Genomic DNA, 14,149 nt, shown 5'->3' on the forward strand with positions numbered 1-14,149 from the left:
GTCCCTCGGCCTGGCCTGTATCCTATTGCAATCCAGGACCCCTCAGGGGATGTTGGAGAGCAGGTTTCGGCCTGATACCACAGGCCAGGCTAAGGGACCCCACTGGTGCACGAATGTGTGCACCAGGCTTCTAATAATTAATAACAATAATTAATAGCAATAAAAAAATTGAAATTTTGGAATATAGAGATGGAAATATTTCCAAAAGTAAAACAAAAGACATAAATCTATAATAGGAAAAGCATAATATGCTAATTAACCGAACAACCTTCCAGATGAAGGCGGGGCTGCGAGGGCCGAGGCAAGCCACTGCGGTTGCAAGGGCTGAGCCCCTTGCACAAATTCATGCATCAGGCCTCTAGTAAGTAAATACAAAAGAAATAATAAGACAATGGAGGATCACACCGGGAAGCCCACCAGCCCACCAATATAAGTTACATGAATAGGAAATGGAATAGGGAAATGGGGAAAAGACCTGAATTTTCATATTCAAAATATTGACTAAAATAAATGAAAAATAACAAGTACACAAAACAAAAACAATCACATTGTGAAATTTTGGGGGGGAAAAAAACACACAGACAGATTCCAAAAAATACAGATAGGTAAAACAAGTCAGGAGTCACAATGGTGTCAGACGTCTCAATAAAAACACAGAAAGCAGAAGAAAATAGATATTTTTTTTAAAATTCTGGAACCAGTAGACTTACATGTCTAGCTAAACTATAAATAAAGTAAATTTGTACACACTCAAAGGATCAGGAAATACATTACCAAGTATTCTTTTTCGGGAAACTATTTGAGGGGATCTACTCCACCAAAGTGAGGACATAAATCGATTAAGAGCAAGACATAGGCTATAGGAAAGAGATAACCCAATACCAGAAGGAGGCATAAAGATTCTAAAATAATAATTAAAGAATTCCCAGGATAACTTCTCATCAGCAGCCTTAGAGGACAATCAGCCAGAAGAAATGGAAGGTACCAGAAGGAATGGCACAGAATTTTAATAAAAAATATGAGGCTTAAGTCATGAAAGGACTATTAAAACATAAGAAAATTGTAAAAAGGAGCCAGTTTTCATTAGTAGAACAAAACTTCTCCTGGATATGACAGGAAATGGAATCATAGGGCACTACTTTAGTCAATTATCAACAATACTGAAAATACTAACCACCAATAGGACATATTAAACTGTAATATTCAAAAGGATGGGAGAAGGCAAGGAATGAGGAGCTATCTAAAAAAAAGCAATCTTCACTTTATACATGCAGACTTAAAACACAGCATATTATATTTGACATTTTCTGCAGATTTGACAGTCACATCTCCCCCCACACACACTACTTATTCTAGAGTATGCAAAATGTACAGATTTATTTAGTGAAATCAATCAAAGTTGCATACAGCTAAGGCAACACATACAGGGACTGATGAGATGCTTAATGCGCTCTATTCATTCCAAGTTTTCACAACCTATGAAAAGTCATGAGGACATAAACTTTGAAAACATTAAGTGTGTGTCGGGGGGCAACAAATTGTACATATCATGTGTAATGTTGTACGCATCACACAATAGAATATAAAATCAATACGGCATTTATTATGTGTGTCTGCCTATGTTTCAAGCCTTAATAGCATCCTACTAAAAAAGTTCGAACATCCTGTGTTATTTTTAAAAATTAGAAATGCCTGTATAAAAATATTATCTAGAAGGGTGGCAGTAAAAAACAGAAGGAATATTTTATATTGAGCACCAGACTGAGTTCAATGTGGTATCCTGTTGCTGGTTTTATTCTAAGCTTTAAGAGGACAATTTGATCTTTAACACTATGTACATGTACTACTTAAAAAAAAAAAAAAGGATTAGCTACAGCAAAATATTCCTCCCCCTCTAGAAGACAGCAATTATTTTGTAATTGAGTGTTAAATGTGAGTGTCTCTGTGCAGTTATCTACCAGGATATAAGCAAATGTGTATATACATCAACCTGATATTTCAAGTCCATGTTTTCATACTAGTGAAATTTCATACTAGGGAGGGGTCCTACAAAGGCAATGCATCCTACTGTTATGCTTTTGAAACATCAGATGGTATCCCAATCATCTCTTTTATTTGCTATTTTTAAAATTATGGCAAATCAAATCTTAAAATTAGTGAATTTCATTAACATGAATTTAATGCCCTGTGATCTAATGCCTCATTTCAAGTATATGTCACAATTTTAAATTTTGCAAAAGAATAGTACTTATCATTTACCTACTCAACAATATTGACTATATTTCTTGTAATATTGAAAGATTAGAAAATCTTGGGAGCATTACATTTTGACTACATTATGATGTTCTAAACGTGGGTAAAAAATAATTCACAACAAAAGAAAAGCCCAAAGTTCAAAAATATAATATTTTCCCTCCACTTTATCAGCTCTTTCATTCTCTGTAGAGTTGAGGTAAAATCTATAAAATTAAAAGTCCCTTAAATTTTCTATGTACTACCTCAAGTAAAATAATCCAGTATTTAAAACTTTACTAAAATACTAGAGGACCAGTGCATGAAATTCATTCACGGGAAGGGGCCCTATGCCAGGCCGGCGTTCAGGGCTGATCTGCAGGGCGACCGGCTGGCGCCTGTCTTGGCTGGCCTGGCCCCCTGCAGCTGCCAGTCAGGGTCTGTGGGTTAGGGGAAGCTCCTGCATTGAGCGTCTGCCCCCTGGGGGTCAGTGCGCATCACAGTGACAGGTTGTGCCATTGGTCGTTCCGCTATTTGGTCAATTTGCATATTAGGCTTTTATTATATGCGATAGGCTTGTAATCTGTTGTGAAAAAGCCTTAACTAGGCTTCACAAGTAATCTCTACTAATCACGTTAAGGGGGAGACATATTTAAAACTAAGTATATGAAGATAAAAAAATATAAAGTATACACTCACTCAGTATGTACACCTTTAATTTTTATAACTCTGTAGTTGATTTAAGTCACACATGGTGTTGACAGCATTTCCTTATTGCCATTAGTGTTACTTAGCAAGAGACAATTAACAAAGGCATTTGGAGAAAATATTTTCCTTTCTGAATTTATGATCAATACTGTACTTATATCTAAAGTGTTAAGTCAGTGATGAGGCAAATATGGAAAAATAAGCCAACATGCCAACATTTTATTACACTTCAGTTTTCTTTCAAATATTATATAATGCAACCAAATTTTATATAATTTTATATTATATAAAATGTGTTTGCAGACTCTTTAGAAAATTGTACTCTTACATGTAAAGGGGCAATTTCCTTTGGAATAATAGCCAGCTGAATAAAAGAGCGAGTGATTAAGAGTTTTAGCAGATCTGGGTTTGGATCCAATCTTGACTAGTTCCTAGCTGTGCGCATGTGGGAGCTCTTATTTCTCAGAATTGAGTGCTATAATTTTAAAAATGTGAAGTATATTAGTAACCTGCTCAACTCCACTCTATTAAAGAACTGTTCTATGTAGAGGCATTCCACAAACTACAGAGAGGGACAAGTGCAGTAATCTATGGGAATAGCTCCTATCAATGCTATAGGCATTGATAGTGTCAATGTCTATAACACAGAACTAAAGAAATGTCAGTAATATAACATTTATTTAATGTTGCTACATAGAAACAATGTAGTGTCAACTGATGGTCATTGGCACCAACTGGAAGCCAACAGAAATCCCCAACTGGGATGTAGTGAAGACAGAAACTTTTTTTAGTGTGTAAAAGCTGTTTGTTACCTCTGTGCACAGTTGTGAAGTAGGTATTGTAACTTCCCGAAGGCGAATACACGCCGGCGTTTGGCAGAAAAACAGCGCTGGCAGGCAGGCAGGCAGGCAGGCAGGCAGGCAGCTTAGCAGCACAGGGGCAGGGTAGCACTGAGGCTTCTCCCTGACATAGAATTTGCATGAGCTGCCCTTGCACAGGCTGCTAGGCTCTGCTTTGTTGTTTTGCTTTTGAGCCCAGGTAGCTACTAGGAGCCCTTCTTCGTCTCCCTGGTTTATAGTGGTAATAGAATATTATCTTTTCTATTTGAAGGAAATTATCTTTCAAAAGGAGTACAGTTTAAAATTGTGATGTATTTGGAATGGAAAAAGCATATTTTTGTTAATTTCTAATCAACTGTAATATACTCTGGTTACTGCAAATTCTATACAAAATTATATTTAGCATCTACATCTATACACACAGTTTTAAACACATCTCACCACTCAGGGTAGTTTATAATACTTTTATTTAAAGCACTGTTAGTGATTTATAAAATGATTTAAGCTTATTTAAATAATATATGCTGGGTGAATGTAATAATATAAATAATATATATTTAGTAAATGCAAATTGAACAAAAATCATTTGTGAACACATGGAACAATATTTATGACTTGAAGAAAACAAATACATTACTATTTGATTTCTTATTTTTAATAAAGCATGTATGATTACTTATTAAATCATATATCATACTTATCCATGATTAAATGTTATCAAAAATGTATTGAGCATTCATACTATATAAGGAAATTTATTGAGTTTAAGGAAAATATAAGAAGAGCTTTCATGGAGTGTTGGCTATGGAAAGAGTAATAAAAACAGACAAAGGGCAGAGATGCCTGGTACCTATGGAAAGGCAGGTGAGAGTGAATTCTCTTGGAAAATAGGAGAGTGCCTCAGCATGATGTCATGTCTCAGCTAAATCTTTACAGAAAAATAAAAATGTCTTTTAAGATTGTTGGCAGCTGGGCCCAGCCAGTGTGGCTCAGTGATTGGGCACGTCCTATGAGCCAGGAGGTCGCGGTTCAATTCCAGATCCGGTCACATGTGTGGCTTGCCAGCTTGATCCCAAATGTGGATGTGCAAGAGGCAGCCAATCAATGATTTGTGGCTTGCCAGCTTGATCCCAAGTGTGGATGTGCAAGAGGCAGCCAATCAATGATTTTCTCTCACCATAAATGTTTCTATCTCTCTCTCTCCCTTTGTCTCTGAAGTCAATTTTAAAAAAAGAGAGATTGTTGGCAGTTGGTAGACACAGTAGGAAGAGGGACTGAAATTGGAAATATTATGAAAACTTACGAGAGTAAACAGTGCTTTTGGCATGTAATTCAACAACAATTATGAAGAGTCAGAAGCTGAAACTGGAAAGGCTAATTACAGTTATGCCTTGAAAAGCCAATGAGACATTTTAGAAAATAGAGAGATCATTACCTTTTATTAACACTAGTGGATAATTTACTTGAATTAGAAATATTTCAATATTGGTGATATATATATATATATATCTCCAGATAATAACTTTGTTCATGTAAGGAATTTGAATTTTATCCCATAAGTGATAGTGTTTTAAATAATGTTTATTGATGGCGAGCTATAAAATTGAATCTGGATAACTCAACCAGAAGATAAATTTATTGAAAAAATATTGGTAAGGTCCTATAATTGATAAGCAACCTAAAGAACTTGATCAGAGTAGAAGAATAACAATATAGTTAACAGAATTTAGGTCTCAGATACTGTAAAAAGTCTTATTAGGGCCCAATTAGTGTGACTCAGTGGTTGAGCACTGACCTATGAACCAGGGGGTTGTGGTTGGGTTCCAGATTGGGGAACATACTAGGGTTGCAGGCTTGATACATAGTAAGGGGATTGCAGGAGGCAGCTGATCAATGATTCTCTCTCATCATTGAGGTTTCTATCTTTGCCTCTCCCTTCCTCTGTGAAATCAATGCAAACATTTTAAAAAGTCTTACTAGAGTACAGACACTGGAAAAAAAAAGACTTGAAGTTTAAAAAAATCTTTGTTCTATTTAGCTCATTATTCAAAGTCCTAAGAGTTGTTTTATGTTTGTTTGTTTACTTGTTTGTGTGTGTGTGTGTTTGTTAATCACCACAGTGGTTCTCAACCTTCCTAATGCCGCGACCCTTTAATACAGTTCCTCATGTTGTGGTGACCCCCAGCCATAAAATTATTTTCATTGCTATTTCATAACTGTAATTTTACTACTGTTATGAATAGTAATGTAAATATCTGATATGCTATATCAGTGTTTTCCAAAGGTCGCGACCGACAGGTTGAGAACCATTGCTCCAGTATATTTTTCCACTGATTTTTAGAGAGAATGGAAGGGAGGGGGAGAGACACAGAGAGAGAAACATTGATGTGAGAGAGACACATTGGTTGCCTCCAGCATACGCCTGATCAGGGCCTGGAATTGAGCCTGCAACCTAGGTACATGCCCTTCCAGAATCAAACCTGGATCCTTCAAACAACGGATGCTCTATCCACTAAGCAAATCAGCTAGGGTCTAAGAGTTGTTTTGAGTGAAGTTAATTAGCTAGGCTTACTAAACTAACCTTTTAAGGATACACTATTGCTTATTTATCTTTCAAGTCTGCCCAAAATGAAGATGATTCTCTAAAACAAAATTGGGATTCTATTGAATCTATCTGAAATCAAATTGGGGAGAAGGAATTGGTGGTGGGTGCTAGGAGTGAACAATGCCCTTTAAGAAAGACAAATTAACTGCACACAGTTAAACATTAAAATGGCTGTAACCGGTTTGGCTCTGTGGATGGAGCGTCGGCCTGCGGACTGAGGGGTCCTGGGTTCGGTTCTGGTCAAGGGTGTGTACCTTGGTTGTGGGAACATACCCAGTAGGGAGTGTGCAGGAGGCAGCTGATCGATGTTTCTCTCTCATCGATGTTTCTAACTCTCTATCCCTCTCCCTTCCTCTCTGTAAAAAAATCAATAAAATATATCAAAAACAAAACAAAAAACAAACATTAAAATGGCATGATCACATTTGTTTTCATTCTCTTGGATGGATCAAAAATAAAGTTGTAGGGTATAATATTTGAGGCTATTGAAATAGTTCAGGGAAAGATAATGAAAATTTTGACGAGTGAAAAAGATACAATCATATGTGTATTATCTTCACAAGGAAAATTAATCTTAAATTGCACGATGACATTAATTTATTATTAAATTCTCAAGTTACTTATTTTACACAATATTTTTCTTAGAGGACACATATAGAAAGAAAATAATTTCTAAAATAGTAATAGGAAGAATGATTGTATTTCAAGTGCTTGAACCAAATATAGGTTTTTGTGAGGTTAGCTGAGGAATGGATTGTCAACTTGTCATAATTATAATTATACTAGAGGCCCAGTGCACGAAATTCATCCACTGTGGGGGGAGGGGTCCCACAGCCCGGCCTGTGCCCTCTCACAGTCTGGGACCCCTCGCTCCTTACCGCCCTCCTGCTCACTGCTCCTTACCACTTGGCTCGCTGTTCCTTAGCACTGCCGCCAAGGTGGAAGAGGCTCCCGCCACCACCAATGCACTTGCCAGCCATGAGCTCAGCTTCTGGCTCAGCAGCGTTACCCCTGTGGGAGCACACTGACCACCAGGGAGCAGCTCCTGCGTTGAGTGTCTGCCACCTCGTGGTCAGTGTGCATCATAGCGACTGGTTGTTCTGGTCATTCCACCATAAGGTCGCTTAGGCTTTTATTATAGAGATAATTTGAAACAGTTGAGAGTAAGGTAGATGTAATGCTATTTATAATGTAATAACCTATATCAACATTATATTTTGTGTTTTACTGAATCTGAGATATGTGAAATTTAATCAGGCAGACCTTACTTTTTTTTTTTTAACATAGGCCTCAGATATTAGTGGGAATAATATTTATTTAATATTTAAATAAATTCCTAAAACTTTATAACATTAAAAATTGAAGTTTTTAGAAAAATTATTTGGTGGGTTAGCATTTTGAAAAGTGGAAAATTGTTTTGGAAAATATATAAAAGAAAAATAATTTGGAAAAATTTATTTCTGTAGAAGGTTATTTTTTGAGATTTTAAATATATATATATTTTTTTATTTCAGAGAGGAAGGGAAAGGAAAAGAGAGATAGAAACAACAATGATGAGAATCGTTGATCGGCTTCCTCCTACAAGCCTGAGCCAGCAACCCAGGCATGTGTCCTTAACCGGAATTGAACCTGGGACCATCCAAGCCACAGGCTGATGATGCTCTATCCACTGAGCCAAACCAGCTGGGACTATTTTCTGATATTTTATATAGGATAATTACGTGTGTGTGTGTGTGTAATTGAAAATAGGCTATGTTTGGCAGTCTCTAAGAGAACATTCAATGTTTTCATACCTCCTGGGTGCTCCCCTTACCCCATTTCTAGATACATAAGTATAGAAGCAGAGTCAGGAGAAAGTGTGGGTTTTAACAAGCTACTATATACTCACTTCATGTCTACATCCCGCAATTCTCTGGGTGTGTGGAATTTAACTAAGGTTCTATAGTTTTGCCAAAATTTACACAAATGAATTTAAATCCTATAATGATATCCCTGGTATGTACAATCACAAGGTCCAGGCCCCATGCTTTCAAAAAGGATGTTAAGATCATTACAAAACACAGCTATGTATGTTATCAGTCACACTCAATCAAGTCCCAGGTCTTCCTTTTAGTGTCTCTTTGCTTCACATCTTGTTCTAACTTCGTAAGTCACCCGTGATAAATTAACCCTTTGATTTGACAACGTTAGGCAAAATAGAAGTATTTGCCAAGCTAACTTTGCACTTTGCAAAGCAATGGTTTGCCTCTTAATGACTCTTGTATTTGGTTACTTTTCCTGTTGGGGAAGGTCATAACGAAGTCATAATTGCCAGTTAGACCCTAAGATGGACCCAGGCTATTGAAGGCTCCCACTCCCTTCCCATGTTTGGAATGCACGCTCCAGTTGCCTTCCCAATGCTAGAAGCTGCCCAAGGACACATCCTTGAGATAATAAGGTGATGATGAGACCAGCTGGACTAAGTCCGTAATTAGACCCATTACGGACCTCTGTGTATGTGACTGAATCCAGCTAAGGCCTCTATATAAACTTTTGAGATTCTGATGGGTGGGTGCAGGAAACTATTCATTTTATGGTTGCCCAAGACAAGCCTCATGAGTAAGCATCCTTGCTTATTAAATCTGCAACCTACCAGTGTGCAAAGGTCTGGCTTTTTCGTCAGTCTCTCCCTGCCCTCCAGGTATGGGGACAACTCAGATTATACCTGGGAAACTCCCAAAGAGATTGTGACACAACAAGCCATCTTCTACCAGTAGCCTCCAATTTTTAAAACCCTAAATTAACAACTTTGCATTATACTGTAAGAAGTATTCTCATCCTAGTAGGTCCAAGGCCTTGATCACATTGGCCATTCTTCAGGTTCACGTAGGAACCATAATGAGCAGTAAAAATCTCATTTTGTTTAGAGACTCTCTATGATTCAGTACTTCAGTAAACTCAGACTTTGTTATTAAATATTTTAATGTCATGATGCAAAAACAATCTCATTTTTTCTTTTGACTAGAGGTAGGTTTAAAATCTGAAGTATAGTTTTCTGTGCTGTTTGGGTTTTTTTTTTTCCTTTCTAATATTTCTGACATCCAAGGGTGATAAAAAGAAAATGTTCCTGGGAGTCCAGCAGAGCTCAGTTCTACCTTCTCTATTTTCTTCTTTCTTTAGCTTGGTTTTTTTCTCTTTCTCTCTCTCTCTCTCTCTCTCTCTCTCTCTCTCCCCCTCTTTCTCTCTCTCTCTCCCTTCCTACATAATCTCTCTCTCACACACATTTTTGTTATGGTAATACTGTGGGAAGACTCCATTTATAAGTAGTCATCAGATAAAAAAAAAGATTGTTAAGGTTCTTATAAAATTAACAACACACACTATTGCTGTGGAGTTTAACAATAAGGACTTAAAATGAAATTTCTAGCAGATGCTCTGAAATGGTAGCCATTAGTACCATTAAATAGGCACTTTCTTCCTTTGATTGTTCTAGAAAAGTCTTTTAAAATTACTCAATTCATATAAATTGGAAGAAACATTAGAACGATTATCAAAATATTCCTTGGCATACAATTGAGAGTAAACTGAGTAGAACACGACATCTCTCTGACAATCCATCCACCTACATGCTTCACTATTATAATAGAAGTAGCTTAATTCCTAATTGCTAAGTTAATGAGGTGAGCAATAGAAAGCGTACTTTTAATGAGAAATACTAATTTTCAAGTATTGAGCAATTTGTGTCTTATTAAACATTAATAGAAATATCCATATTCCTAATCAAAAGAAATATCACAAAAAGAAATCAAATTCTTCCACAATTAAGTTGCCATTTTATATTTAGAAGGCAATATTAACTCCATGTTTTGAAAAAATACTGCATATTCAATGGGTAACTTTTTTCTATTGAATACATTTAACTTTTATCTGAATAGAAACCATAGGTTTGGCTGAAATGTTAGCTACCAATGCAAATCAACATTAAGAACATTCTATTTATATAATTGTCAAGGCTTTCACATTACTATTGGTTTAAGTGTATGGTGTGACTGTGATAAATTATATCATAAGCTTCTCAGAAAATTATATGATCTAATAATTTGTGCAAAACTAATATGGTATAATAAAATAATATAATTTTATTTAAATTCATATACACACACACACATATCTGGATCACATTTCACAAGTTTTCATAATATGAAAATTGAAGCTCAAATGTAATACATCAAATATGCAAATATTTCATACAATTAATATCAAACAAAATCTGCATTGTTTTTAGAAAATATAAACTTATGTGCATTACCTAAACACCTGAACACAACCAGAATATAGCAATAAAAATATTTCTGTTAACTGTTTGTTTTTTACATTAGGAAGTTTAACACACTAACTGTTAGGTCCTAAATTCTGTAAATTGGCTTTTAATGGTGAAAGTAGTTATATAATGCAATGTATTATATATATATATATATATATATAACAGCTCTATAAATTTTGTTTTCCAGTTAACTTTTATTTGCAAAGAACACAGGAATCAGTCCGCAAGCCGACGCTCTATCCACTGAGCCAAACCGGTTTCGGCTCCAGTTAACTTTTATTTGCAAAGAACACAGGAAGTTCTAGAACTTCAGACCTTTGAGTTTTTCATTTCACAAGGTTGGAAAAGATCTTAAAGAGGTTAATCCAGTTGGCCAAGATTTCTCATCTATTTGAATAAATATCAATAGATTATTATTTTTGTTCAGTGCTATGATTCCTCCTTAACTCAAAAAGATCATTCTAAAATTGGGAAGTATTTAATTACCTATATTCGGAAATACAACAGCCTACCTAAACATCAAACATGAGCCATCACTAGAAGACAATCCTAAGGAGAACTAGTTTGGATATAAGAAGATCAATCATGTCTTAATTCTTTTCTGTAAAATGCTTATTTCAAACCATAAAAGTAGAAAGACCTTTGCAGATTAAATGTGCTCTGCACATATTTAAAATATTATTAATAGTTTGGAACTTCAACAGCAATGGAACATAATTAAAATTTATATAAACTATTTATGATCCCATTGATAATATATGCAATGTTAAACTGGAAATCTGAACTCCTCTTTTAAATTAAAACAAAAAGGTATAATAATTTAGCTTTATGGTATGACAACACTTTGAATAAGAGATCACTCAATTCCACCGTGCACATAGACTTTGGTAGTCGTTGCAGGGAATCAGAGTCTCCTTATTTGTAAAGCTTAAGTGCAATGAGGCCATCCAAGGGGAGATAATATTAGCTGCAGAAATCCCCCCACGGTGAGGAAATGTGTGACATAATTGTGCATCATTTAGAGAATGTAGGCATCTAAGAGAGTTGGCCATCTCCTTTTGCTGGGCACAGAGTAGAAGAGATTCTTGTGATCAGTCTATATTAAGGACTAAATGCTTGTGTACTTCCCAAATTTATATGTTGAAATTCATATGTGATGGTATTAAGAAGTGGGGCCATTGGGAGGCATTTAGTCATGAGGGTGAAGCCCTTATGAATAAGGTTAGTGACTTTGTGAGAAAGACAAGTGATCTTGTGTTCTCCCTCCTCTCTCTCTCTCCCCATCATGAGAGGATGCAATGACAGTCTTCTGCAAACCAGAAAGGAGGGACCTACCGTGAGAGGATACAATGACAGTCTTCTGCAAACCAGAAAGGAGGGACTACAAACCACCAAGAACCCAATCATGCTTATAATCTGATCTCGGACTTTTAACCCTCCATAACTTGTAAAACAAACGTTTGATACATAAACCACCCGGTCTAGGGTTATTTGTTATAGCAGTCCGAACTAAGAGAAGGAGTCACACTGGACTTAACTGATATCTACCCAAGTTGTCATATGGCTCTTTCCTATAAAATTTCATTTTAGGAACACTAATAATCAAAAAGTTACCTTGACTTCTACTTGTTTATTTTAAGTTATCCTGACATCCCCAAGAAGTCACAGTTGTTAGAAAAGGGTCCTTGCTATAACACAAATATCACCATTTCCTTGTTGTAAACTCTCAGGCTTGGAACACGTGCTTAGCATGCAGACAGGCGCAGGCCACATATGACATGTAGCTCTCACTTTTTAATATATCCAAAGCAGTTATATCTACAGATGTCTGAGAGAGTAAAAAGGATAATCCCAATTCTTAGATGTTTATGCAACTGATTGATGCTATTCTTCTTCACAAATCCAGCAATAAATTCCCTTGTAAGTTTTTTTAGTAATGCCTCCTTCTACACTGCCTGAACAACATGGTAAATACTCTTTTCTTAGAGTTTCAATGCAGTTAATTCACGAGTTAATGGAACAAGTCATAGTGTGTAGATATTACAAATTAGAAAGTAATTAAACACACTTAAATAAGAATTTATAAAATGAAATGGATTTGGTTAGTATAAATACAGAGGTCAGTTATTCTGCTTTGGTTTATTTCTATTTAAATTATCTTTTGCAAACAACAGTAAAAAAGATGGCTCTACAAGAAAACATCTAAAACTGATTTAGCAGACTGACAAGTTTCAATTGCACTTACGTGTGAAGCAATGCCAAATGTTTTCTATATTTCTATAAATTAAAATATCCATCTGATAGTAATAAGACACAGGTCCCTTTGCCTTCTATAAATTGCCTAATTAAATTATATCAGAGCAACACATCATTTGCCTTATAAACATGCATGCTGCCTCAAGTGCAGATGTTTGATTAAGATGGTTTTGCTGGGCACTTGGCCAGGCTCATTCTCTCTAAATGAATTATGTTTGCCCAAACCTTACACACAGGGCATTCTAATCCGGGAGACACAAGTGAGGAATAGGGCCTCTAACATAGCCTGTTCATCATAAGCCTAATTATCTATGCAAAAAGACACAGAGACACAAATAAATAAAATAATAATAAAACAAATGAAAAAATACAACTAAAATGTTTTAATAATTCCATCCGTTTATCTTTTTAAATGTCTTGAGGGTTTTTTTTTCTCCCAGAATATTTCTCTCAAAAATTAAAAGATACATAAATATAGGTGACTTTACTGGGTTCCTTATGAGCAGTGAAGAGCTCAAATGCCAACTCTTAATAACAGAAAGGTGATTTGTACATTAAAATATTCAATTAAAATATTTTAATATATACTATTCAATATGAAAGACAAATGTAAAAAGCTTTCACATTGTGGATAACATATATAAAATGCATAGTAAAAAATAAGCCTAAATGACTACTATTAAGGAGTAACAAGGTGAACAAGAGACTGAATATTGCTTTTTTTTGCTCAGGGCCATAGACTTTTTCAGTTACAGAATGACGGGAGATAGTTCCTACAATACCACCTGTTAGTTAGTATTTACAATGTACCGGGTCTTTACAATGTACCAAGGTAACTAATAGGAATAACTATGTTAGGCATTGTACTATGTGTTCTGTACAAATATTGAATTTAATCCTATTAATTCAGCATAACTATTATATAACTGAGGTTGAGAAAAGTTAGGTTTCTTCTTTTTTCAGGCTACATAGCTACAAAAGGCAGAACTGAGATTAGAACCTAGGATTATTTTATTACTAATCCAAACTTATAAACTCTAAAAAGTACTGTTAACCATGAGGGACTTGATGATTCTGAGATTTTGCTTTCTTTTTATTTTTTTTTAATTGGGAAGTTTAGGGGAAATTATTCTAGAAGAAAAAAGACTTGGTTGCGGAGAATTAATGATGAATTTTCAGAGGTGGGGAGGAAGAGTCTAGATATAT

This window comes from Myotis davidii, unplaced genomic scaffold (genome assembly GCF_000327345.1).
Source record: "Myotis davidii unplaced genomic scaffold, ASM32734v1 scaffold20, whole genome shotgun sequence".
Lineage (NCBI taxonomy): Eukaryota > Metazoa > Chordata > Mammalia > Chiroptera > Vespertilionidae > Myotis > Myotis davidii.